Source organism: Sturnira hondurensis, unplaced genomic scaffold (assembly GCF_014824575.4).
Source record: "Sturnira hondurensis isolate 20B ecotype Veracruz unplaced genomic scaffold, ASM1482457v3 Scaffold0008723, whole genome shotgun sequence".
NCBI lineage: Eukaryota > Metazoa > Chordata > Mammalia > Chiroptera > Phyllostomidae > Sturnira > Sturnira hondurensis.
The window spans coordinates 141,912-167,420 of record NW_028081354.1 but is presented as its reverse complement, the minus strand read 5'-3'; the positions used below and the strand labels follow the sequence as shown (position 1 = coordinate 167,420).

Sequence of the window (25,509 nt, the reverse complement as noted above, 5' to 3'; positions counted from 1 at the left end):
TCCCAGGGCACAGGGTGAGGTGAACAGGGTGGAGAATGGGTTTCAAGGGGCAAATGATGGATGGCCAGCACAATGGCCCTGCTCCTGTGCCCTCTTCACCCATAGGAGCCATATCCCTTAGTACCCAAGGCAAGTCTAACCAGGTCCTCCCAAGTGTCAGGAGCTCAGTTCCACACCAATGACTATTAGTGTTAACCCTTCCTGAGCCTCTATCTTGCTCACCTGGACTGAACTCAAGTTGTCTGCCCCATACTGTAGTGCCTGACCCTGCCCCAGCACCTGGAGCCTGGCCCAGGCCCTGACTTCCCCTTATGGCCCCTGCCTGTTCTCTTCCACTGGAAACCCTTCAAATTCCTCTCACTATGGAGGCAGGCTGGCCCTTTCCCAGAAAGACAGCCCAGCCCAGGGTTCCCAGAGATCTGAGAGCAGAGCTGCAGGGAACCCACAGGTACAAGGCTGACACAGCAGTCACAGGATGTAGGAAGTGACCAGGAACTGAGAGCTCCCCTCCCCAGATCTCTTCTGGGAAAAGCAACAGCCTGACAAAAGGCAGCCACGTGCAGGGTTTCATGGAACCCAGAGTTGGAAGTGACCCAGGAGACCATCTGCTCTGGTACCTACTTTGGACGGATGGGAAAACTGAGGCCAGGGCATGGGCGGGGCTTTCACAGGCCACACCAGCCAGAAAGTGGCAGAGTCAGTGCTTTGTCCATCAGGCTGCCTCTTACTCCTGGCCCAGGACACATGAGGGCCAGGCTGTGCCTGGGGACTGATATCATGAGGTAGGCACTGTTAAGATTCCCATGTTACAGATTAGCAAGTTCATTCCCTAGAAGTTACCTAACATGCCTTAGACCAGCACAATTGGTGAATCTGGAGCAGAGGCAACAACACTGACAACAGTAATAATAACCAGCATTGACGACTAGGGTGCTTTCTCCAGGCTGGCCCTGTACCAAGGTCCTCAAACACCTTATCCCATTGTTTGGCTTACGTGTTTTACTAGAGAGTTTCTATTAACTTTTCCCATTTGTCTGAAATATGGAATATATATATATATATATATATGTATGTATATATATATATATACACACACACACATACATATATTTAGATATATATTTTATATATTTATATATATAAAGTGACCAGTCTTATTGACATACAACTGACATATAACATTGTGTAAGTTTGAGGTGTAAAATGCATTGACTGATATGCATCATTGCCACCATAGTGTTAGCTAACACCTCCAGCACATTACACAATTACCATTTATTTTTTGTGGTGAGAACATTTAAAATCTATTTTCTTTTTTTTTAGAAAGAAACTTTTTAAAAATATTTTATTTATTTATCTTTAGAGGGGGAGGGAAGGAGATAAATATCAATGTATGGTTGCCTCTCGTGAGTCCCCTGCTGGGAACTGGCCTGCAACCCAGGCATGTGCCCTGACTGGGAATCAAAATGCGACTGTGTGGTTCACAGGCCTGCGCTCAATGCACTGAGCTACACCAGCCAGGGCTAAAATCTATTTTCTTAGCAACTTTAAGTGTGTATCTAATTGGGTAAGACTAGTCATGTGGTACTCAGAGGCATCGTGGCTGTTTTGTTCCACATACTCACCTTCTGACCCTTTGTGGGCCTCTTCCTGATGTTTCAGCGTATACAAGGCAGAAAGCTCAGAATTGGCATCTCTCACACCCAGTACCCTTCCTGTGATGTTTAAGGGGTCTCCCTAGTCTTTGGTGAGCTTGCCTGCTCCCCACCCAGGACCCTGAACTCCTGCACATAGTAGCAAGGTCCTGGGCTATGGACAGCAAGGCCAGTGCCCTTTTCTTCCCCAGTAGGGACTGTTGGGATGAAAGATTGATGAGCAATCTGTCCTCACTGGTGAATTTTTAATTACAGAAGAAAGGAGACCCCAGCCCTTGGCCCAAACCAAGAAATGTAGGCAGGGTGCTTCTTGGGTATCACTGACAAAAGCTGTCCATAAATAAAGGTGAAAGGTTGAGATGGGAGTAACTGGTGGAAAAACTGCCAGACGCCCTGCATGGAAAGTTCTGGACAGACATAAATGTGAGTAAGATGAGGACTCATAAAGGTCTTGGGCAAGTCCGGGCATCGGGGCAGTGGGTATGGGAGCCTAGGCACCATGCCAGCTGTCACTCTATGATTCTTGCCCTTCTACATTGCAGGTGACCACACCACATACCCTGGATCCCCTTACAGTCAACAAGCTGAGAAAGGGCTGAGCTCAGAGCATGGTTAACAGTCAGGGGCCCTAACCCCAGCCTTGGAGACACAGGAGAGACCAGCCTTCAGGTCATTGCCCTAGGAGAGTAGGATACCTGTGAGACTATCCATGACTCAGCTCTGTCCAATTCACAAGCCAGACACAAAAAGAGAAGTGAAGGCCTGGTTTCAAGTCTCTGCATCATTAACAGTTCACGTTCTCAAGCAAGTCACTTCAACCTCCTGAGCCTCAGTTTTCTCCTCCACAAAAAGGGGTTAGAAACAGCTACTGAGTGATGAAGGTAAAATGAGATTCAGGGAAAAACAATGAGCACTTCACTGGGCATGCAGTGAGTTCCTGATAAACAGTAACTGTAAACAAGGAAGAATAAAGCACCAGGTCTGCTCTCAATTCACTCATAAACCAGTGGGGCTCTCACACTGGCTAAAAACAAAACTTCACCAGGAAGAACAGAGAAGCATAAAATGACATTACAAAACACCCAGGGTAAGAATTTGGGTGAAGGATCATTTTAACTTGGGGGCCGCAGTCAGAGGAGGCTTCTGGGAAGAGAGGACCAGAAAAATACACCTGCAAGTGCTTGCATCCCTTGTGAGTTCTGGGACTAATCCCCCTGGTGCGAAGCCTTCCTCAGCCTGAAGTCCTCTTCAGGCAAACTGGGTGCCAGTGAGTGTGTGCATCTGATTCTCAGTGGTACTTAGTCAATAAGTCATAAGTCATTGGCACCCACAGGCCCCAGACTTTCCAGCTCATACCCTACCTCCTCCAGGAACCCTCCTAGGATTATTTCATCCACACGGATCCCACTCTTCTTATTGCTACTAGCATTCAAAGCCCAAACCACACACCCTAAAGAGCCTTCTTACAGGGGAGGAGCCCTGGCCCCTGTTCCCTGTAAGACATTAGGAAAGTGCTAGCCACTCTCTGAGCCTCAGTTTTCTTCTCTGTGAACAAGGGCGTTGGACTAGATTGGAGTTGCCCAGAGTGACACTGGGGAACATTAGTCTTTTGAGAGGCTCCCTAAAACGTGGCACCATGTTTCATGTTGGAGCTTCCACCTTCCTTGTAGATTTCATAACACAATGAATAAATACATTAAGGCTCTGATAAGTCCTGCAACATAGAAACCAGCTTACTTTTGCTTGACTCAGCATTTCCTAAACTACCTTGACCTTGGAACATTCCTTTCAGTAATGTCTATTAACAGACCACAAAACTAACATTCCTCAGAACCCACTTTGGGAGGGAATACTAGCCTAAAAGATCTCTTAGGTACCTTCATGCTATGTCAATAAGGAGATTTAATGAAAGTCTGGGTGTGGAATTTCATCCTCTGAGTAACTTTCCCAAAATGCCTGCTTCATTTCTGGCCAAAACGTGAGGGTGCCCTCCTCCAGCTCCCACAGCAGCCACCATGCCTGGATCTCCATCACAACAGCCCTTGCACTGCAGTCGTGGCTATGTCTCCTTCTGCAGTGGACCATAAACATTTAGGGAGGGACCCTGTCTGGGCACTGATGTGTCCCATGGCTCAACAAGTTCAGGCCCGAAACACAGTGAGTGCTCAATAAATATTTTTGTTCTCTATTTCAGTGTCTTTGGTTATATTTTGCTTGCTTGTTTGTTTTGTTGTTTAGCTTCCTGGTAAAGGTGAGATCATATGGTATTTGTCCTTCAACACCTGGCTTATTTCACTCAGCATAATGCTTTCCAGTTTCAGGGGAAATAGGGGAGGGATTTAGAGGAACATATATAAAAGATACATGGACAACAACTGAGAAGGGTGAAAATGGGAGGGAGGGGGAGCACAGGAGGTGGGATGGGATGGGATTAAATAAATTAAAAAGAAATTATTCAAAAAAATAAATATTTTTGAATATAGGACTGTGGTTTACATATTTGACAAGTGGTATGGTCATGGCATATACCAAGAGGGACACAAGGTATGAATAACCTACAGGGCTCTCCTGACCATGCTTGTCAGTCGGACATCAGTCTGGTGGAAGGAAGAAAGGAGGGGAGGAAGAAAGGAAGGAACAAACTGCAAGAACTGCATGAGAGAGTATAACTATTACCTGCAAAGGAAAAGCATTTTCTACAGTAAAGTCTAAAGCTGTGTTTTTAACCTTTTCCTCCTCTGGGCTTTTCTGGCTTGGATCTTCAGATCTGGAGTGGGGGTTGGGGGCTACAAAGACCACCCCTCCCGCCATGGGCCTCAGCTGGAGCCAAGGCCAAATGAGAAAGTGGGCTTTTCTGTGTCCTCAACAGAGCTGGCTGCAGTTTTAGTATTTCAAATATCCTGAAATCTGAATCCAGGATGGAACATTTTTTCAAGTAAATAATACCCTTGATGTCAGTGTTGCTGAAGCAGGCTCCACAGCCCCCAGAAACCCAGACGTAAGGATGTGCAGGGAGCCACCAGAGCACGAGGGTGAATTCAAACCCCAGATCTTCTGGCTCCATCCACCAGACCACCTGCCTTCCAGGGGTGTAAAGATTTAGTAAGACACTTCAGGCATTGGCATATCTAAGAGGCATGTCTTTTCTGATCATACCTGGCAATGCCATAGGAAAGTTCAGAAAGATCACACTCTGGGGACTCCATACTATCATGGCTCCAGGGATCCTGGGTCAAGGGTGAGGGGTGGTGGAAACAGGATGGAGAAGTCTCTTGGCAAAAAGTAAGATTAGAAAAGGTCAGGGCCCTCTCTGAGTGATGGGCAGCACCCGATGCCTGCTAAACTCCCTGATGGGCTGGCTTCAGATTTCCATATTGGTTTCCCTTCTCAGTCAGGATTTGAAGCAGATATCACTGGGTTTGAGTTACAGAATCCGGCTGATGGTTTCCTGACCCTTCCAGGAGGTCTGCAGAGAAGGTGTGAGTTCTCAGGAGGGGCCAGCCCTGGGGCACATCCAGAGGGCTTAGAAGGGAGTGGCCAGGACAGTGTCTGACCTGAAGCTTCCTTCAAGGCAATTTTTCCCCTTTGTGGCCAGGAGTGGCATAATGTGGAGAGCAGGGCCAATAAAATGGCACTGGTCTGATTAAGATACTATCAAGTGTATAAAACAAAGTAGAGTAACTTATGTCAACTAAAATGGCTGTCAATTAGCCATGACCCTTTGGTTCAAAAGAAAAATTACCTAAGTCAGAGTAAAACACAACTGGCAAGGAGACACACTTAAGGTATCTGCCCATGTAGTCAGAGTAACCGTGTCTGCAGAGCAGGACCACCCATAGACAATCCCTGGGGAAATTCCACACTTGCCAGCAAGGGTGTCAAGCGGAAGAGCCATGTACCACCCATATGTCCCTGGGCAAATTTCCCACTTGACATCAGGGGTGCCAAGACATTTATCGGAAAGACCCAGAAGGGTGGAGTACCCCACTTCCAAGGTATAACAGGCAGGTTCCAGACCACTGCTGAGACAGCCGACCCCCACACACTAGAGTGCTGTTCCACGCTATGCTGATCTCCCTTGGCATCGGGTGCCAGAGGCTCTGCCCTGCAAGACTGAGGACTTTGTCTGCCCTGCTGCCCACCTGGCTCCAGAAACCCTTCCTTGCAAAATGCTGACAACACCCTTGCCCATCATGCTGTCTCCCAGACCTGCAGCATGAGACTCTGGGACTTGGATCGGTTATCCCCCACTGATTGCTGTGTGTGTGTGTTATGTTTTCCTTAGATTGTTAGAGTGTGAGGAGGATACTAATGTATGTTGATGTTCTACTTTGAGTGAACCTGCATTCAATAAAAGATGAGTGAAGAGTATAATTACTGTTCGTGACTCTTGTCTATTCCTTGGTGCCAGGTTGCTCAGCAGGCAGCTGGCTGAGCTGTTGTCCTTTCCTATAAGTTGACCTATAGGAAAGACTGTATCATGAATATATGCTCCTGACACATCTATACTAGGGACACTTAGGGGCGATCCTTATCCTCACCATCATTGTGTAATACTGAGGCACACTACAGGAAAACCACTCCAAGGAGAGCACCCTCAGTTACCTTTGCCACCTCTCCAATACTTGCTAAAGCTAACAGGCCTTTATTGGTAGGAAGCAATGCCTACCTAGAATTTAACAACACTTAAAGTTTGCCTCCTTTAAAAAATATTTTTACTGTTACTTTCTATGTATGACAGCTGTTACCATATTTTCCCATTATGGTAACAACAAGGTTCATTCTAAAATTTATTTAGGTAAAAAAAATGTGAGCTCATTTGAATAAAGATATTAAGTACTTTTTAGTGCAGGTGAGGTGACCTAATCCACAGGTGTGGAGGGAGGTATATGAATGTTTGGAGTCTGTGAAACATTTATTCAGTCCAATCACAGATAGATACACTGAATCCAGAGGGGAGGGGTCTTACTCAAGCCACACCGCTAGTTAATAGCAAGAGATAGAATGAAGAACTTGGGGTCAGGGTCTCCAGACTCTTTCTGCCTGTGAAGCCCAGCTGTGAACGTCTCCCTTTGTGTGGTCCTTTCTCACAGTGCAGGGGAAATCTGGCCTCATAGCTCTGCTGCCTTCAGGGAGCTTGGCACAGGCCATAACTGAGCCTTATTCATTGCTTTATCCCAGAGACAGATAGAAAATTAGTGACAAATGAGAATCTAGTAAAAGGGATGGATGGGTGGATGGATGGGTAAATGGGTGGGTAGATGGGTGGATGGATGGGAGGAAGGATGATTGGAGAGGCAGATAAGTGGATAGATGGAGATACTGATGGAGAGAGCAGAGATGGGTGGAAACATGAATAAATTGTTTGACTGATGACTTAGGGAAGGAGTGTTCAACCTTTTGGCGTCTCTGGGCCACACTGGAAGAAGAAGAGTTGTCTTGGGCCACACATTAAATACACAAACGATAGTGAAAACAGAAAAACATCTCATAATGTTTCAAGTAAATTTATGATTTTGTGTTGGGCCAGATTCATAGCCATCCTGGGCTGCATGTAGTCCATGGGCCACAGGTTGGCCACTCCCGATTAGGGTCTCTGTCCTCATTTCATCCATCCAAGGGTATTTCCATTCTGTTAGAAAACTAGCAGTATTTCTCTAACACAAAAGAATTAATGGTGAAATTTCAGATACCACAATAGATTGGTAGAGACAATTTTCCCCAACCCCATTTTGTCAAGTGAGACCTTGAAGCAAAGGTGAGTGACACTGGCCAGGAAGCCCAGAGCCTCTGCTTCTCATTTTGCTTTTGAAACTCACTCTCTGACCTTGAATAAATTCCCTCTCTTTCCTGGGCCTCTGTTTCCCCATATGTAAAATAAGGGGGTGAGCCAAATGAGTCCCACTACCTTAGCATCCTGTGGCCGCTGCAAGGCCTTCCAGAGGCCAAAGCCCCACCAAGCATCCCTGATGCTGACTGTAGGTACTGAATCTGTTGGTTGGCTTCGGCTTCTGCAAAGTGATATGCTGAAGGTGGCCAGTCAAGCCACCCCCTAAGAACAGAATTAGCAAGGGGTTCTGTCTTGCTCTGCCTTTGGAACCAGTGTATACAAAGAAGAAAACATCAGAATGGCTGGGACATGAGGTCTAGTCCCAAGTCTCCTAAATGATACACCTCTCTGTACATAAAACTGCCATGAACAGGGTATGGACAAACCAAAGGTGAGAAGACAAGGGAGGGGCCAGAGGGAGAGGCTTAGAGCACAGGCTTCTGGGTAGGCCAGTCCTAAATGCAAGTCCTGCCTGTGCCATTTCTTAGCTGTGTGACCTTGGGTCAGTTCTCCCATCTCTCTGAGCTTCCTCATCATCTTCAAATATGGGGACATATTAGCTCTCTACTTTATTGGATGGCTGAGAGAACTGAAGAAAAAGTGCATGGTTGGGGACTCTACAGATGTTAGCTCATCATCCTTCTGTTTGTGAACTGCCAGAGAGAGCCTGGATCTTGTCTGATAGGATTTTCCCCAGCAGGCAGCATGAGGATGGATGTTTGCTAACCTACTAAGTGTTTATTGAGCACCTACGATGTTCCAGGCCCTGTCCTCTGCTCTGGGAACTCAGTGGTGAGGAGAGGCAAACCCTAGTGTCTGACCTCAGCATTTAAAGTCTAGGAGAAGGGGTGAGAAGACAGTCATTCACCAAGTGGTCACTCAAATAAATTGAATGTGTCAGGTTCCATAAAGGGGAAAGTAGGGTAGAGTGGGGCTGTGTTATAGCCCTATTTGTTCCTGGGCAGGGTCATCAGGGAAGTGACTTGAGTTGAGACCTGAAGGACATACAGACTGTGAACAGGGGAAAGTGTTGGAGGTGGGGGACTGGGTCACAGAAACAGAGGGTTAGCAGGTACAAAGGCCCTGTGGCAGGAAGCACACAGCACATTCAAAACTCTGAGAGGAAGCCAGTATGGTTGCAGCAGAGAGTGAGCGATAACGTGATGTCAGGGAAGCTGAATATGTGGGCAGGTGCCTGACTGCCAGAGACTCATGGGTCTTTTTCTTTGTCTGTGTGTGTGCTTTCATGGGAAAAACAGGAAGCCATTAAAGGGTATACAGTGGAAGGGTCTGGGGTTGAGTCACTGTGATGTGGAGAATGGATGTAGAGAACCCAGAGGGAAGGATGAGAGCAGTGAGGCAGCCATGTCACTGTCCAGGCAAGAGACAATGGTGGCCCAGATAGGGTGGTGGCAATAGAATGGACAGCAGACAGGAACAGCCCTCATCTAAGCTTTGGCACATGCAGGGAAGTGATGCCTGTGAAGCCCACTAAGATTTTCCTGTCCCCTTTCAATGTGGTACCTAAGGCTGTAAAGCTCACTCTCAGCCCCATGGACCAAGGCAGGCCCTCCCCAGAGGCCTCAGCACAGGACAACTGCCTTGGAGTATGATGTCCATGCAATAGTTAAGACGACTGCAATGCTCATCCATAGACTTTATAGTTTATAACCACCTTTCACAGCCTTTATCATCTTCGATCCTCAAAGCCACTATCAAGATGAGAGAACTCCAAATGCTCAACCTCTTTCGTGACTGTCTTTTAAAGAATAAAAACAATAATATCATAATAACTTTGTATTTCTGTATGAAGATACTTCATTCATATCTCCTGTTGACTCATTAACATTGAACTCACAACCAAAAGCACTATAATGCACACCTGAATGAAGCTCTTCAAGCACACTTGTTTTCTCCATAAGATACATCATAGACTTCTTGGCTTAGAGCACTAGATAGCACTGCATTTGGGACACTTTAACCAGCAAAATCAACAATAAAAAGTGCAAAACTGAGGAGAAAAAGTGGCACCAAGTAGAGTTCAAAACAGCATACTTGTTTCCATATGAGAAGTGAGACTAGAAGGCAGAATGACACCTCATCTGATCTCAACTGGGAACTTGTGCATTGGGTGACTCAAAATTTTCACTGCTCTGCACACATTGGCAAATGACTGAAAAAGCACCGTAAGTATGCATTTGGGGTTATATATAAATTTCAGCAAGTAGAAGAATTTAATAAGCAACATAGAATCTTGGAAGAATGACAAATAAATGTATTTACCATTCATTTGTTGATTTAACATTTTCATTGAGGGCCTCTATTGTGCGACTTGCCCTTCGGGTACTGGGGGTGCAGAGCCTGCTCTCATGGGGCTGAGCGTGTGCCACATGCCAGAGACTGTGCAGCCTCACCATCCTGTGGTAGAGACTTATTTTCTAGAGAAGATGGAGTGTCCCAAATGGGAGGTGGCCTGGGAGGGGTGAAAAGCAGAGGTGTTTCTAACAGAGTCTAGTTCCGCACCCCTAGGCATACCCTCATTCTAAATACTGATTTCACACCAGATATCTTAAAATCCTGTTCATTTTCCCATTCTTGCCCAGTAAGCAGTTCAGCTCACAGACTATATTAATTTGTGGCATAAATTAATTTAAACAAAATATTGCCAAGCAATGCAAGGGCAGAAATCCTCTTATAACCCACACGGGATTGACACTGTGCATTGAGGGAGAGCTGAGCCTTTTAGTGGCTGATGCTAAACACCCCTGAATCCTGGAGTGGTGAGTCCAGGCCCAGGCATAGAATGAGCTTGAGGACAAATGACCATTTGCCATGGTGGGGGGCTGGGTTTCACTATGAGTCCCTGGATCATCATAGATGACAGAGGACAGTCCTTAAGCGCTAGACACTGTTTAGTGAAAAACAGCCCCGAAGACTGGATTTAAACTTTATAAAGCAACTTCATATTCACTGGATGACTCTATTTCCCTCCAACGGAGAGGTAGGCAGTGCTATTAGCCCAGTTTAGGGATGAGAAAAGCGAGGCTCAGGGGAGGATGAATTACTTGGCCCGTGTCACACAGCTGGGCAGGAGGCAGAGTAGGGATTTGATCCCATGTCTTTTGTCTACCAATGGCACAGTCTTTTAATTACTTCCCAGGTTAAAAAAGAATGGTTTCTTCCTTTAAATTGATTAATCCCAAATGGAAAAATGTGTTTTAGAGGAATAAAGCAGCAAAGGAGGAAGTAATGGTTACTTGAAGAGCCCCTAAGTAACGTGGATTATTTTTTCAGCCCAGCCCAGCCACTTATCAGTGGCATTTCCTGGAGCAATTTTCTTCCTTTCTCTGTGTCTCAGTTTCCTAATCTGTAAAACTGTAGGATAGTAGCACCTTCTTCTGAGAGTGGGTAGGAGGAGTAAATGAGTCAATACTTGTAAATTGCTTAGCACAGAGTTTGCCACGAAGTAAATGCTATATAATTAACTGTTAAAATTTAAAAAATTAACCTAGGCATAAATCGAAAGGGGAAAGCAACTGCCAAATCTGTTACTACCCCAAATTTTATATTCCTTAATTCAATGAACTACATGTTTGTTTGTTGTAATTAACATTACTGTGAATAGCCAAATGACAAGTCTGTCTTTCCTACCTATAGGAACTTTAAGTAGAAATAGAGTTGTCCCACAACTCTGTGTGTAAATGTTGTTAACCCATTTTATAGATGAAGACTCCTGACGCTCAGAGAGGTGAAGTGACTTGCTCAAGGTCATGCAGCTGGTAAGTGGCAGGGGCAAGAATCAAATCCAGTTCAATCTAGCAGCAAAGCCTATGCTGTTAATCACTCTGCCTCCCATTTAATCAGTGGCACCCAAACTCCTGCTGATACTTGCTCCTGGAGGTCCAGGCTTTGTGGACCTCTGCCAGAGGTCTCTGCCAGGGTTTGTGGACACAGAGGGATGGATCACATGGAGTGAAACCCTCCAGCCCCTCCCCTAGCCCTATATAGGGCCTGGCAACTCAGGAAAAAAAACCCCTGCATCTACAAACACCATGAACAATGGGCTTTGCCTGCCTTAAAGGGGAGGCACTGGGTCCCTGCATTCTGAGCCAGAAGGAACAGAAATGGCTCCATGTCCAATGGCTCCATGTCAAACACAGCTGCAGGATTAAAATTGCAGGCCACTCTTCAGAAGGTGCTAGAAAATTTAACATGACTTGCTGTCAATTTCCTAGTTGTTTCTTATAAAAGAAGTTTCTAGAGGGCTGTATTTCTCACCCTACACAGCTTCAGCCAAAAGCTAAAATATTGTTCAACATCCAGAAGAGAGAATGGACTTTGAAGTTAATGTGAAGCAGGTCCATGAGGTCCCCTGCTTGGGTCAGGAGATTTGGGCTCAGCCACTATCTTGCTGTGTGACCTCAGGAAAATCCTGTCCTCTGTGTCTCCTAAGCAATGGACAGCAGCCAGGGGGTGAATCCAGCCTGAAGATGATTTTTTGTTGTTGTCTTGGGAAAAAATTTTAAATTAGAAAAAATTACATAGACAAGTGTAGATTTCTGAATTTTCTTAAAAAATGGGAATTCCTGGCTCTGGGACCCCATGCTCCCACAAAATGAGCTGTTGTTGGCATCAGGTGTGAATGATGCCTGACACAATGAGATAGCACCTGGATCTCACTGAGTCAGCCTGGGACCTTCCACCACTAGGTGCTTATTATTTTAGTAATTTTAGTTATATATTCTGTTACTTGCAGGCAAAATGCTCCTTCCTGGTGCAAAAGGCAACTGAGGCCACGTGGACTTGCTTATAGCCAACTACTGTTGGCTGCCAGTGGTGGCTGCATATTAAGACCCTGGTTTCCATGGTTTTAATATCTGTCATAGCACTGTATCCCCAGGTGACTCTGCTGGGGCCCTGTCCAACGCAGCCTGGGAGACATCCTCGGGGGTGACCCAAGGATGTCTCTTACTGAAGCTCCAGGCCAGTGCCCAAATCACAACCAACTAAAAAATCTCCCCAATACTAAAAGTAGCCCCCAAACCTCTCTGTGGCCCTGAGGAAACATGTCTTTTGGGGTCACTGACATAAAGAAAATATAAAGTGCTCCTTTGGGAGCCTCCAATCACAGGTTTTGAGGGCCTAAAAGGCTTAGCACAGGCCATTTGGAAAGATGACCTATCATCTTCATGGAAGAAGATGATTGTCTTTTGTACCCTAAGCCAGTGTCAGACCAGCCAGGCCACTCAACCCAGAAGGACCCTGTCCCCCAAGTACCTCCTCTGTGAGACTCTCAGCACCAAAAATGCCACATGAGCAGGCCATGCCTGTGGTGTAAAGCTTTGCCCTCTGCCAAAACAAATTGCTCTACTTTCCTAGGAATGAACTTCAGATCACTTAGTCAAGGGGCAGGCTTGGTCAGGGAGCCCTGCTATATGTGGGCCCAGGTCTTTTATCGGGAAGCTGGGATGTTTGAGTTGGGTGTGTAAAGGAGACACAGAATCGTCTTTGTCAGCTTAAGTCTGGCATAAAGGAAAGGGCGATGACCCTTCCATGTTGTTTCAGGACCCCTTGCATGGAAACAAGAGGGGGACAGGCCCTGTATAACACAGGACAGGACCTTCCAACATTCATAAGATCACAAGGCGAGTGTCCACAGGTATCAGAAAGTGTTCACTGACCCTGGTATGAGGGAGGCAATAGGGGGCGGTGGGGAATGTGGGGGCTTGCAGAGTGGCCACCACTAAGCTCAGGATTGCCTGAGCTTCTAAATTTTCAAGAGAAGTTGGAAATCCAGGTTTTTCTATGACATCTCCCAATTTGGGGATTCAGGTAACTAATTATAGTTTAAAACAGTAGGCCAGGTAATGTAATAAACACAAAATTAAGCATGTGTTCACAGAATTAGCCTGTAGACCTCCCAGTTTGGAGGCTCTGATTGAGTTTCAATGGTTAGAAGTGTTGCAGATCAAGTAATCAGGAAGCAGCTCCACAAGCTATATGTAGTTTCCTTCCTTCCACTGATGGCATCTGAGAATACCAGACAACACAATTAACTCTCTGGTTGTTAGGTGTGTGCACATAGTGGTGAAGCTTCTCCATCTCACCCCTGTATCATTTGTTCCTGTGTCCTGAGACTCTGAAGCCCACCTATGCCTTCCCCCTGCCCTCACTGTGTTCTGAGCACTGGGCATTGTACGGACAGGCAAGAATCAGAGGCTGCTCTCTCTGCCATGATTTAGCCCTGGTGGAAAATTCCACCAGCTCCTCTTAGGTAGCATTTTGCATGCAGTGACAGCACAGCAGCCACAGGCATCCTTCCATAAAGCCCTGTTCTTCCTTGACAAGGATGGCACCCTCCCGGTCACCCTCATCAATTCCTGCCAGCTTTGCACTGACCAGGAAAGAATGGCCAGCGCTGTAAATGGTCCCCAGGGGATGTTCTACTGAACTTCTCTGGCCTCAGCTCAAAGAGATTCCTGATGGCTGAGAGGCTGTTAGAATTACTCCCAGGTCTTCCTGCTGGCTTCCTTGAGACATGGGTAGGGGTGGAGGACCCCTTGGAGCCACCCAAATCAATGTTCTGGGCTTCAAAGCCTGTACAAGTGCTCAGAGACACAATTTATAGTACTTAGCAGCTGGATGACTTACCACAACTCCAGTATCTAAGAAGGGGTTAAAAGTTCCCTGCCTGCTGACACCATGAGTGGCTGGATATGGATGAGTCTGATGTGGAAGTGCTGTTCCAGTGTAAAGCCTAATTTCTCTTCCTGTGGCCCATGAGGGCTCTCCTGGCATCAGCTCCCTCACTCTTGCCAACACAGTGACAAGTTGCTTTGCTCACACAAACACTCCCTGACACTGAGTGCCAGGGACCTGTAGACAAGAATGTCAGGTAACAGCAGGGGAGGCTGGGCCACTCCTTGGGAAATGCACAGGTATGGTCCTGAAGGGCTGGTTTCAAGCCCACATCACCTTTCTGGGCTGGAGGAGGCTAGGAAATGAGCTCACTCAGGTAGAGGGGCCCAAGTACCTAAGTACCTGGGGAGATTAGGAATAACTTCTAAAAACAGAGATCATTCTAAAAAACAAAGCTGGTTCATTGCTTTCTTTATTTAAACTGCTCAGAGGACTTCTACCTCCAGCAAAGATGGAGTAACAAAGACCAATTTTAACCCTCATACTTGCAAATAATTAAAAATGGGAAAAACCTGCAAAACAGTAATTTGTTGAGACATCAGATGATGATGATAAGTGATAACAGAGATGGGATAAGAGGTGACTATCTCAGTTTACTGCTTTAGGAGCATTCCAGGCCACTACTCAGGGGTGGAAACCCAGGTGGAATCTAGTGAACTCCTCGAGTGGAAGAGATAGAGCTGAGAGTTCAGGACAGATAACTATAGAGATGAGAGCAATGAAGAGAGAGATCTTTGGGGGTCAGCAGAGGGTCTGTATGTGAAGAAACTACCTAAGACTAGGGAAAGAACCATCCAAAAGAATTAGAAGGAACAAAGTCTGGCACTCAGACAGGGCTGGGAATAGTGCCTGTTGCCTCTGGCCATACAGGCAAACCTCAGGATTTGTGGGACACTGAATCAAGTACTCAAAAGGGTCTTGCCTAAGCAGAGAGGAATAATGAGCCCTACACTGAGCACTGCTCTGGTCCCATCTAACAAATATTGAAAGCCAGACCCAAAAGGATCAACCTGCTTCTAAGTACCTTAACTGCATCTCAGACAAAGCTTAAGAATATTGATTGGTATACAAGATATCTAGTGCCCAGCAAGGTAAAATGCAGTATCTGGAGTCCAGTTAAAAAATTATCAGACATGCAAAGAAGAAGGTAATTACAATCATAATGAGATCACCAATCAATCAAAACTGATCCAGAATTGACCAGATGTTAGAATAAGCAGATAAGGACATGGCAACAGTTATTATAACTGAACTCCATATATTCCAAAAGTTAAGGAGAGATGGGGAAGATATAAAAAAGATGGGTTGAATTTCTAGTGATGAAAAACACTACAGTGTGTAAAATTAAAAAAAAATAGAAACTCTGAATGAGATCAACATCAGACAGTGTGGAAGGAAAGATTAGTGAACTGGAAGACAGCAACAGAAACTAAAATGAAACACAATGAGAGGAAAGAATAAAAAACTGAACAGAGCATTGGTGAGCTGTGGGACAATGTTAAGTGGCCTCACATATGTTCAGCTGTAGTCTTCAAAGGACAGAAGAAAGGGAAGAGAGTGCAGAGAAAAATATTCAAAAAAAGAATGGCTGAAAAATTTCCAACATTTGATGAAAACTATAAACATACACCCCCAGGAAGCCCAAAGTATCCCAAGCACAAGAAATGTAAAGAACACTATACCAAAGTTCATCAAAATAAAATTTCTCAAAACAAGAGATAAAGAAAAAAATATTAAAAGCAGCCAGCATAAGAGACCCATTATACAAAGAAAGAAAATGATGATAGATTTCTCATCTTGGTGAGAAATGTGAGAAGACAGAGGAGCAACATCTTTAAGACACAGAAAGAAAAAAACCCCTGTAAACAGCACATATCTTTCAAAACAAAGGCAAATAAAGACATTCCAGACACACAAAATCTGAAAGAATTCATTACTAGCAGAGTTGTACTCTAGGAAATGTCAAAGGAAGTCATTCAGACAGAAGGAAAATGATACCAAATGGGAATATAGGTCCTCACAAGGAATGAGGAACACTGGAAATGGTAAATACATAGGCAAATATAGAAGATTAAAAAATTATTCAAAATGTACATGGTCAAGCAGACTCAATGAAGAGACGGAGATTATCATATTAGACCAAAAAAGCAAGACAACTCTATGCTGGCTATAAGAAATGCACTTCAACATAAAGACAAATATGTTCAAAGCAAAAAGATGGAAAGAAATATTCATGGGAACATTAGTCAAAAGTTGGAGTGGCTATATTAATATCAGACAAAGTGGATTTCAGAGCAAAGAATATTAGCAGGGAAAAAGAAGATCATTTCACAATGATAAAGGTGTTGTTTCATCAAGAGGACAAAACAATGCTAAATGTTTAATCTCCAAAAAGATAGTTTAAGATATAGTTTAAGCCAAAAGTGATGGAAATGCAAGGAGACATAAGCAAGTCCACAATCACAGTCAGAGATTTCAATACTACCCCCCCCAATAATTAATAGAACAAGGGACAGAAACAGGAGAAAACTTTTGCAATCTTAGGCAAAAATCTAGGCAAATATTTCTTAGATACACAACCAAAAAGCACTACCCATGAAAGAACAAATTGATAAATTAGACCTCATCAAACTTAAACTTCTGTTCTTTGAAAGATACTGCTACAAAATAAAAAATTAAGTCACAGACTCAGAGAAAATATTTGAAAACCATATATACCTGCTCATGGACTTGTATTCAGAAAACATAAACAACTCTTAAAATTAAATAATAAGAAAACAGCCCAATACAAAATGGGGGAAAGAATTGAGCAGAAACTTCACCAAAGAAGATATATGGATGGTAAATAAGTATTTGGAGACAGTGTCAACATCATTAGTCATGAGAGAAATGCAAATTAAAGTCATAGTGAGATACCACGACCCAGTATTCAAATAATTAGTGAAGAAGACTGACAATGCCAAGTGCTGGTAAGGCTGTGATACACCAGGAGCTCTCATAAACTGTGGGCAGGAATGTACAATGGTACCACTACTTTGGAAAATAATTTGGCAGTTTCTTGAAAGTTTATTATATACTTATACTATGATCTAGTTATTCTACTTTTAAATATTTGCCCAGGAGAATGAAAACATATGTCCACACAGAGATTTGTACACAAATGTTCATAGCATACTTATTTGTAATACTCTCAAGGTAGAAGCAACCCAATGGCCCATCTGCAGGTGAATAAACTATGGTATATTCCAAATGGAATACTATTCCATTGAAATCAAAAGAAATAAAGTATTAATATGTGGTACAACATGGAGGATATGAATATTAAAAATAATTACTCGTATGTTGAGTGAATAAAGCAAGCTGCCCCCCTAAAAAAAGAAAAGTAGAAAATGTATGATTCAATTTATATAAACTCCTAGAAAGTGCAAATTAACTTATGGTGACAGAAAGCAGATCATAGTTCATTAGGGAGGGGGGACCAGGAGGTGGCAGGAGGGAGGGGGTGACAAAGAGACAAGAGGAAACCTTTGGGGATGATGCATATGTTCACTATTGATGTTGGGGATAGTTTCATTGGTGTATACACATGACAACACTTAAACAAAATGAACATTTCTTTGGGATATCTGCACAGCTCTTAAGATGAAGATCAGATTCCTATCAGATTTTACAAGACCCTGGGAGGGCAATTTGTCACTTACTGTCCTCCTCGGCCTTACCATGGCTGCTCCCTGTGCCACCCTCACCCCGGTCTCTTCCACCTCCCCACCCAACCTCAAATGCCAGCCTCTGGCTACACTCAACTTCTACTTCCCCAAAGTAGCATATTCCGTCTTATATATCAGGCTTTTGTATCTGCTGTTACCTCTGCCAGGTACACCTGCCCACTCCCAAATTCACCCAGATAATTCCTGTTAATCCTTTAGTTTTGGAAGCCCCCATTAGGTAACCCTCTTGGATCCTCACACTTATCAATCTATATTAAAATAACATGACATTTGATCCCTCATATCAGGTTCTCATTCAGTACATGTTAATTAAAATAACCCCAGCCCCATGCCCCCACTACCCAGACGATGCACCCCATAAGGGCAGGGAGCAAGTCTGGTCAGATTATCTTGGAATCTCCAGCACCAACCTCATACATACAGAACCTACCAGACCCTATTCTAAGCATGCAGCAAAGATTAACCCATTTAATCTTCACAGCATGTCTCCAAGGTAGAAACTACTATTCTATTTTCCAGATGAGAAAATTGCAGTTCAGGAAGGCTGAGTAACTTGCTTAAGTTCACACAGCTAGAATGTGGTACAGCCAGCACTTGAACCAGATGGCCTAACTCTTAATGACAGTCCTGTGGTGCCTACGAAGTAAGTAAATGAGAATTGCAGAAGCTTTAAATATTAGACATCAGAGTGGTTTTGGAGTCATCAAATCCAACCTCTTGATATGCCCTGTAGTTCCGGGGGAGGGGTCTGTCCCCCTGTCATGCTGGATTGGGCACCAGGGCCAACTAATCATTTCATCACACCACCCTGGCTATTGGTTAGGAGTTATCACATTACCCAAGCTTGGATGATTGGGCTCAACAAAACCTAATTTCAGGACTTTTGCTAGAGCTATAGGGTAAAGGGCTCTTGCTTTCTTCTGGGGTCTTTGAGGTGGTATGATGTAAGCTTAGAGCTGCTGGGGACACATTTAAATATTATGGGGAGATGCAGGAAAAATCAGAGCTTAGAGGTGGAGGCAGATAAATTGATGGCAAGAGTTGGTACCCCCTGGATCTAGCCTTGACTGAAGCTGTACAACTTGACTTATGAAAACCTTATATTCCTTTAAAAAAATTTATAATAGTTGAAATTGAACTTGTACAACTTACAACAAAAATGATCAAAGACAAGACAGGGTACTCCTAACACAAATTAATGCCACACGTCATTGAGCATTGTAAGAGAGGACACAAGAACCTCCAAATCTCAGAGCTGGAAGGGATCTTAGGATTCTAAGTGTGTATTATGCTAATCATTACACCTGCTGCCACATCAGGGCGATTTGCCTCGAGAAGGGTGTTTTCTAAACCAGTGTTAACTCCTTTACCCCCATTTTCTCCCCATGTACCCTGGGAGACACACTGGCAGTGCCCAGTGATGGCTGCTCAGAGTTCTCTTCAAATCACACGAAGGGAGTGCCCAGGAGGTGCTGCCTCGCCATCTATGTTTCACAGATGAGAAGCTGTACTAATCGGGGGGCTGGCAGAAACCCACATTTCACATCCTCTTCTTAATGACCTTCCAGAGAGAAAGGATGGGTGAAGGGGCAGCTGCAGGGAAGAGGCCAAGAGAGAAACTTCAGAAATAACCTCTGACTGTTGTGTTTGTCACCAATGCTTACTTGGGAACAAAAGAGAACAGAGAAGCATCATTTTCTCATCCAGATACATGTCTTTCAGGTAAAGAAGATGGTCCTCATCTTGCTTACATGGCAGTGGAGGCTATGGGGAGAGTCTTGCTCCACTGATTACCTCTTTGTATGACACCAAACACAGATTCAAAGCACCCACCAGTCAACAGCAGGGGGTACGGTTATTAGGATGAGGAAACTGAAGCTCAGAGAGAAGGAATTTGCCCAAAGCCATACATTCAGGATCTATAGACCAGTACACCTTCTCACACACCCAGATAAAAAAAGTTGAGAGCTAGAAATTACCATGATAATAAGAGTAAACAGTGAAAAGATTATTGAGCATTCACCTTGGGCAAGCCACTGAGGTGGATCCTTCAGACACTGTGCATAATTTTGTCCTTGCCATACACCCAGCAGAATTTACCACAGATGAGTCAAATGAAAGACTTCAATGCAGGTAATATTTATAAGATGTGGTCCCCAGGAAGGATGCTAAGGCAGCCAAAGGCTAGCAGTTGGGTAGAAGGTTGCTCCTTGCCTAGACCTAGGGGGACAAGTAGAAGGAAAGGTATGGCTGGAGCCCAGTGACAGCTGGAAACATGGTGGAAGCCTGGAAGCAGAGAGGGAGTGAGATAGAAATACTACTTCCTTTTGCTTCTCTGACCCTCCCATCTCCTGCTGGTGCCTCCCACTGGCTGAGCCCAAGGCAAAACTGGAGGAGGGAGGAGCTCAGGAGTACAGTCTGGCAGGGGTGGGGGTGTCAGCCTCCCACGTCACAGACCACGGTGGAGAGTGGATCTGCATCGAAAGACTTGCTGTGAAGGTGAAGAATGATTTGACCATTATGCCAGAGGTTGGAACAGAAGAATTCAGGTGGCCCAAGGGGATAAGACAATGTAGCAGCTCCTCCGAGAATTTCCTTCTGTCTTCTCTGTCGAGGAGAATCATCCTCAGGCTGCAAACTCTGCAGAGAGGGCACGGGAGTTGGTAAGGGCATGGTGTTGGCCTGGGAACACTTGGTTTCTCTAGGGGTCATCCTGGGAAATTGTGACATGATCTCCCAGTGGCTGTCTGGGATCTGAAGAACTGTGGGAAGGCCAGAAGGCAGGAGAGGCTAGAGGCTGCAGGGAGATAGCAGTGACCTTCCTGGAGATTCCTGGGAGGCTCAGCAATGGAGGAGGAGGGAAGCTTACAACCAAGAAAGAAGGGGCATAAGGCCTAGGTATCTTCAGCTTGCCCAACCCCCAGTCCCTGCCTGAAATATCCCGCCTCCCACTGTCTCTCCAGGGCTCTCTGAACAGAGAAACAAGAACAGTGTGGGGGCTTGGTATCTTCTGATGCTTTTGAGGAAATGTTGTAGAGAGAAGGACCAGGTCATAATAGGACAGAGGGATTCACAGTGTTTGGATGACCAAATGAATTTGGAAGAGTCAACCACATGTTTCTGTTCTCCCACTTCAACCCGCTGATCAGTGACCTGAATGAAAATGTTAATGGCTTCCTGACCAAGAGTGTGTGTATGTGACCCACAAGGAAGGGAGGACTGGGGAACACCTAGGGTGAAAAGCAACCTCACAGTCTCAACTGAATTCAGGGCAACTAACAACCTTGGACCACAAGTGAACGAAAGGAAACACACAGAAATGGAACAAGATCCACTACAAGAGGGATTCAGGCAAAAGATGAGACAATATTGCTTTTGCCGACAACAGTTGGCTTTAGTCAAAGCTGGAATGCTGCAGTCAAGAAAGGGAATCTCACGTTGCACTTGTTGGCTAGGGAGGCAGTGTCTTGACCTGGGATTGCAAACTCAGGCCCTGTAGGGGCCAAGGAGATGATGAGTGAGAAAGGATGCTTGGGGACCACAGCAAGCACACAGGCACAGTGTCTGGCCTGTATAAAACTCAGCAGAGTCCTGTGCTCACATATCAAAATAATCCACTTCCTTGTTTAAAGAACACATGATTTTTCATGAGACAGGAGGCCCAATCCTCTGAAAATTATCACAAGTATGCACAGAGATTTAACTAAAAAGAGATACAGCATGAAACAATGCCCGAGGCCAATCTGTTTTGAGTACTTGCCATGGTGGTCTGGGTGTTTCACATGTGTGACTGCAGAGGATCCCTGCAGCACCAGGGTCAGAGAGGGAAGCAGCTCTGGCCCCCTTGCTCCTTATACCACCTGTGTATGGAGGAGGCCTGGTAAATGTGTGTGGTCAGCTGTGCCAAGATCTTGCTCTCTAATGCAATTTTCCTCCAATAGGAACCAGAGATCCTTAGAGAAATGTCTGACTGCAGGACTGGGTTCAAGGTGAGCCAGGAGGAACATCTTGTTAGACCAGAAGGTTAAAGAGGTAGTTAACCTCCCACACACACTAAACAAGAAATGAGGCCTGTCACATGGACATAAATGCCAGCTTGCAGGGGTTCCCACTGGCCAATTCTGAAATGATTTGAGCACCAAAATAATTAAATACAGTCATGAATTATAAGATACTGGGGGAAAAACAGGAATTCATGAATTCACATAGAAAAAAATTGATAAACCAGTGAATCAATGGGAGGAAGAGAGAGCTCTTGCTTAAAGAGCCATGACCTGCCTGGTCAACGCAGTGACAGTGCTGGAGCTTCAAAGTCAGCATTTGGAAACCATCATAGGAAAAATGCATCAGGCGAGAGTTATCAATGGATGCTAAGACTATAGCAAACTGTGGAGGAGAAGGATATTTACATGGTCTTTGAGTGTCTCCCACAGGTTGGAGATAAAATAGTAAGGATACAGTAGGGAAGTTAAATGATACCTTGCCAGCTAATCAAAATTAATGTCTCCAATGTGGAGCTCATGAGAATCATGTACCTCTAGGCTTGATGTCCTGGGAAGGACAACATTGCCTACCAGGGGTGGCCAACCTTTCGGCGTCTCTGGGCCACACTAGAAGAGGAAGAGTTGTCTTGGGCCACACATTAAACACACAATCACTAACAAAAACTGATGAGAAAAAAAGGTTTTATGTAAATTTATGATTTTGTGTTGGGCCACATTCATAGCCATCCTGGGTCACATGTGGCCTGGGGGCCACAAGTAGGACACTCCGGGCTAGGCAGTACTCTGGCTGAAAAGGCATAACTGGAAGCTAATCATGAGGAAGTTTCAGACAAACCCCACATGAGGAACATTCTATAGAAAAATGAAGGCACTGTATTCTTTGAAAATTTTCAGTGTAATAAAAGTCAAAGGAAGGTTGGGTAAATGTTCCAAACTAAAGAAAGCTAAGGAGAATGAAAACCAAATGCAATATTTGACCTTAGGCTGGATCCTGTACTGGAGGAGAAAAGATGGGTCACTTAGCAAAACTGAAATAGGGCAGCAAATTAGATAAGGAATTGTAGCATACACCAAAAGTACAAGCAATAAAAGAAAAATAGATAAATTGGACTTCATTAAAATAAATCTTTAGTGCATCAAAGGATATTTTCAAGAAAGTAAAAGGACAACCTACAGGATGGAGGAAAATGTTGCAAATTATCTGATGAAAGTCTAGTATCCAGAATATATAAAGAACTGTTACAACTAGTAACAAAGACAACCCAGTTCAAAAATGGGTAAAAGACTTGAATAGATATTTCTCTAAAAAAAGGCGTACCTGCAGTCTGCAAACACATAAAATGATGCTCAATATCCTTAATCATCAAGGAAATACAAATCAAAACCACACTTTATACTCACTGGAATGGCTCTAACAAATAAGCAAACAAAAATGGAAAACAATACTTGTTGGCGAGGATGTGGAGAAATCAGAACCTGGGTATATTGTTGGTGAAACTGAGATTGTGCAGCTGTTGTGGAAACAGTTTGGCTATTCCTCAAACAGTTAAATACAGAATTTCCACCTGACCCAGCAATTCTACTGCTAGGCATCGGCCCGAAAGAATCGAAAACAGGTATTCAAACAAATACATGTACATACATCTTCATAGCACTATTCACAGTAGCCAAAAGGTGGAAATAATCCAAATATCCATCAATGGATGAAGCAATAAACAAACTGTGGTATGTCCCTACAATGGCATATTATTCAGTCATAAAAAGGAATAAAGGAATGATACATACTAGAGTGTGGATGACTCTGAAAATAATATGCTAAATGAAAAAACCCAGCCCTGGCCGGTGTGGCTCAGTGGATCGAGTGCCGACCTGCAAACCAAAGGGCTGCCGGTTCGATTCCCAGTCAGGGCACATGCCTAGGTTGTGGGCAAGGTCCCTAGTGGGGGACACTCAAGAAGCAACTAGACATTGATGTTTCTCTCCCTCTTTTCCTTCCCTTCCCTCTCTCTAAAAATAAATAAAATATTTCTTTAAAAAAGGAAGAAGCCAGACATAAAAGGTCATATATCCTATAATTTCATTGATATATCCAGAAGAGATAAATCTATAGAGACAGAGTACACATAAATGGTTACCAGAGGCTGGAGGAAGATGAGAAATGAGTAGAAACTGATTAATGGGTGAACAAGGTCTACTTCTGAAGTGATGAAAATGTTTTGGAACTAGATAGAGGTGGTGATACCATGACATTGTGATGTAAGAAATATCATTGAATTGCTCACTTTAAAATGATTAATTTTATGTTATGTGAATTGTACCTCAATAAAAAAGAATTATATCAGTGTTAATTTTATGGAGTGTATAACTGAACTGTGGTTATGTAAAAGAGTGTCCCTGTTTTTAGGAAATACACACTGAAGTATTTAGGAGTAAAGGGATATGTTGAATGCAAGTTACACTCAAATGGTTTAGAAAAAAAATCTTATGTATGTAGGTAGAAGGAAAGAAAGGAAGGAAGGGAGAGGGAGGGAGGGAAAAAAAGAAGGGAAGTAAGAATTTGTATAAATGGTAAAGCAAATGGAGAAAACATCAATAGTAGGCAAATCTAGTTATAATCTATAAATGTCCTCTGCAGTGTTCTTGTGACTATTCTGCGATCTTAAAATTATTTTCAAACCAAAAGTGAAAAATAAAAAAGAATGTGTATGCTCAAAAGAATCCATGCAAAAAGCTGTAAATGACATTACTGGGGCAATTGATGGTATGCAAATGTGGACAGTGGATTAAGCAATAGCATTGGATTGATGTTAAATTTCAAGATTTTGATAACTGTATTGGCATTATGGTCTTAGAAAATACACACTTGACATATTTAGAGGTGAAGTGTAAGTCTGCAACTTGCTCAGTGTACCCATATGTGAGCACACACAGAGCACATGAGGAAAATGTAAATAGTGGGTGCTTGTGAATAAAAGTATATGAGAGTTCTTATTTTTCTTGCAATTTCAAATTATACCTCACCAAAAGTTACAAAAAGATTTTTTTTAAAAGAGGCCATACTAGAGACATGTGTAAGAAATAAGGTCTGTGAACTGGGTTTGCACTGATCTCCTGTAATACCATCCTAATGAAACCTGGAAGCTCAGTCCATATATTCCCCTGACAATCCCCATTTCTCCTGCACCTGCAGCTAGTGGTAATAGCACTAGGGTGATAGTCTGGGTCTCCACATGTGATTAGAATATAGAGTCAAAGGGAAGATTGGGAGGCTTCAACCTCCTGTGTTACAACATAAGGCCCAGGGCATCGTGGTGCTCACAGTATCTTTGATGTGGCTCCACTGAACCTGGGGATACCCACCTGACCCCCAGCAGAATCCCTGTTGCAGAAAACCTTGGTGCATAGAGCCTTGCTCAGGGTATCTTGGTTAGGTGCTATCTACCATAGGCGACTAAGGGGCCAGTAGACCATCCTTCCCAGAGACAAGTACCAAAAGCCCACTCTTTGCTTCTCTGGATTCAGATGCCATGGCTGACCAGGGGGAGAAGGCTGCTTCATAGCAGGAGGGAAGCTGAACTGGCAGGAGCTGGGAT

At 44.1% G+C, this 25,509-nt stretch overlaps 1 protein-coding gene across 2 annotated transcripts in view; it reads right to left on the bottom strand.

Annotated features, from left to right (window-relative positions):
- ATP2B2 (ATPase plasma membrane Ca2+ transporting 2) overlaps positions 1 to 25,509 on the bottom strand; it is a 467,640-nt gene that overhangs the window by 315,745 nt on the left and 126,386 nt on the right. The gene's annotated exons all lie outside the window — the stretch shown is intronic.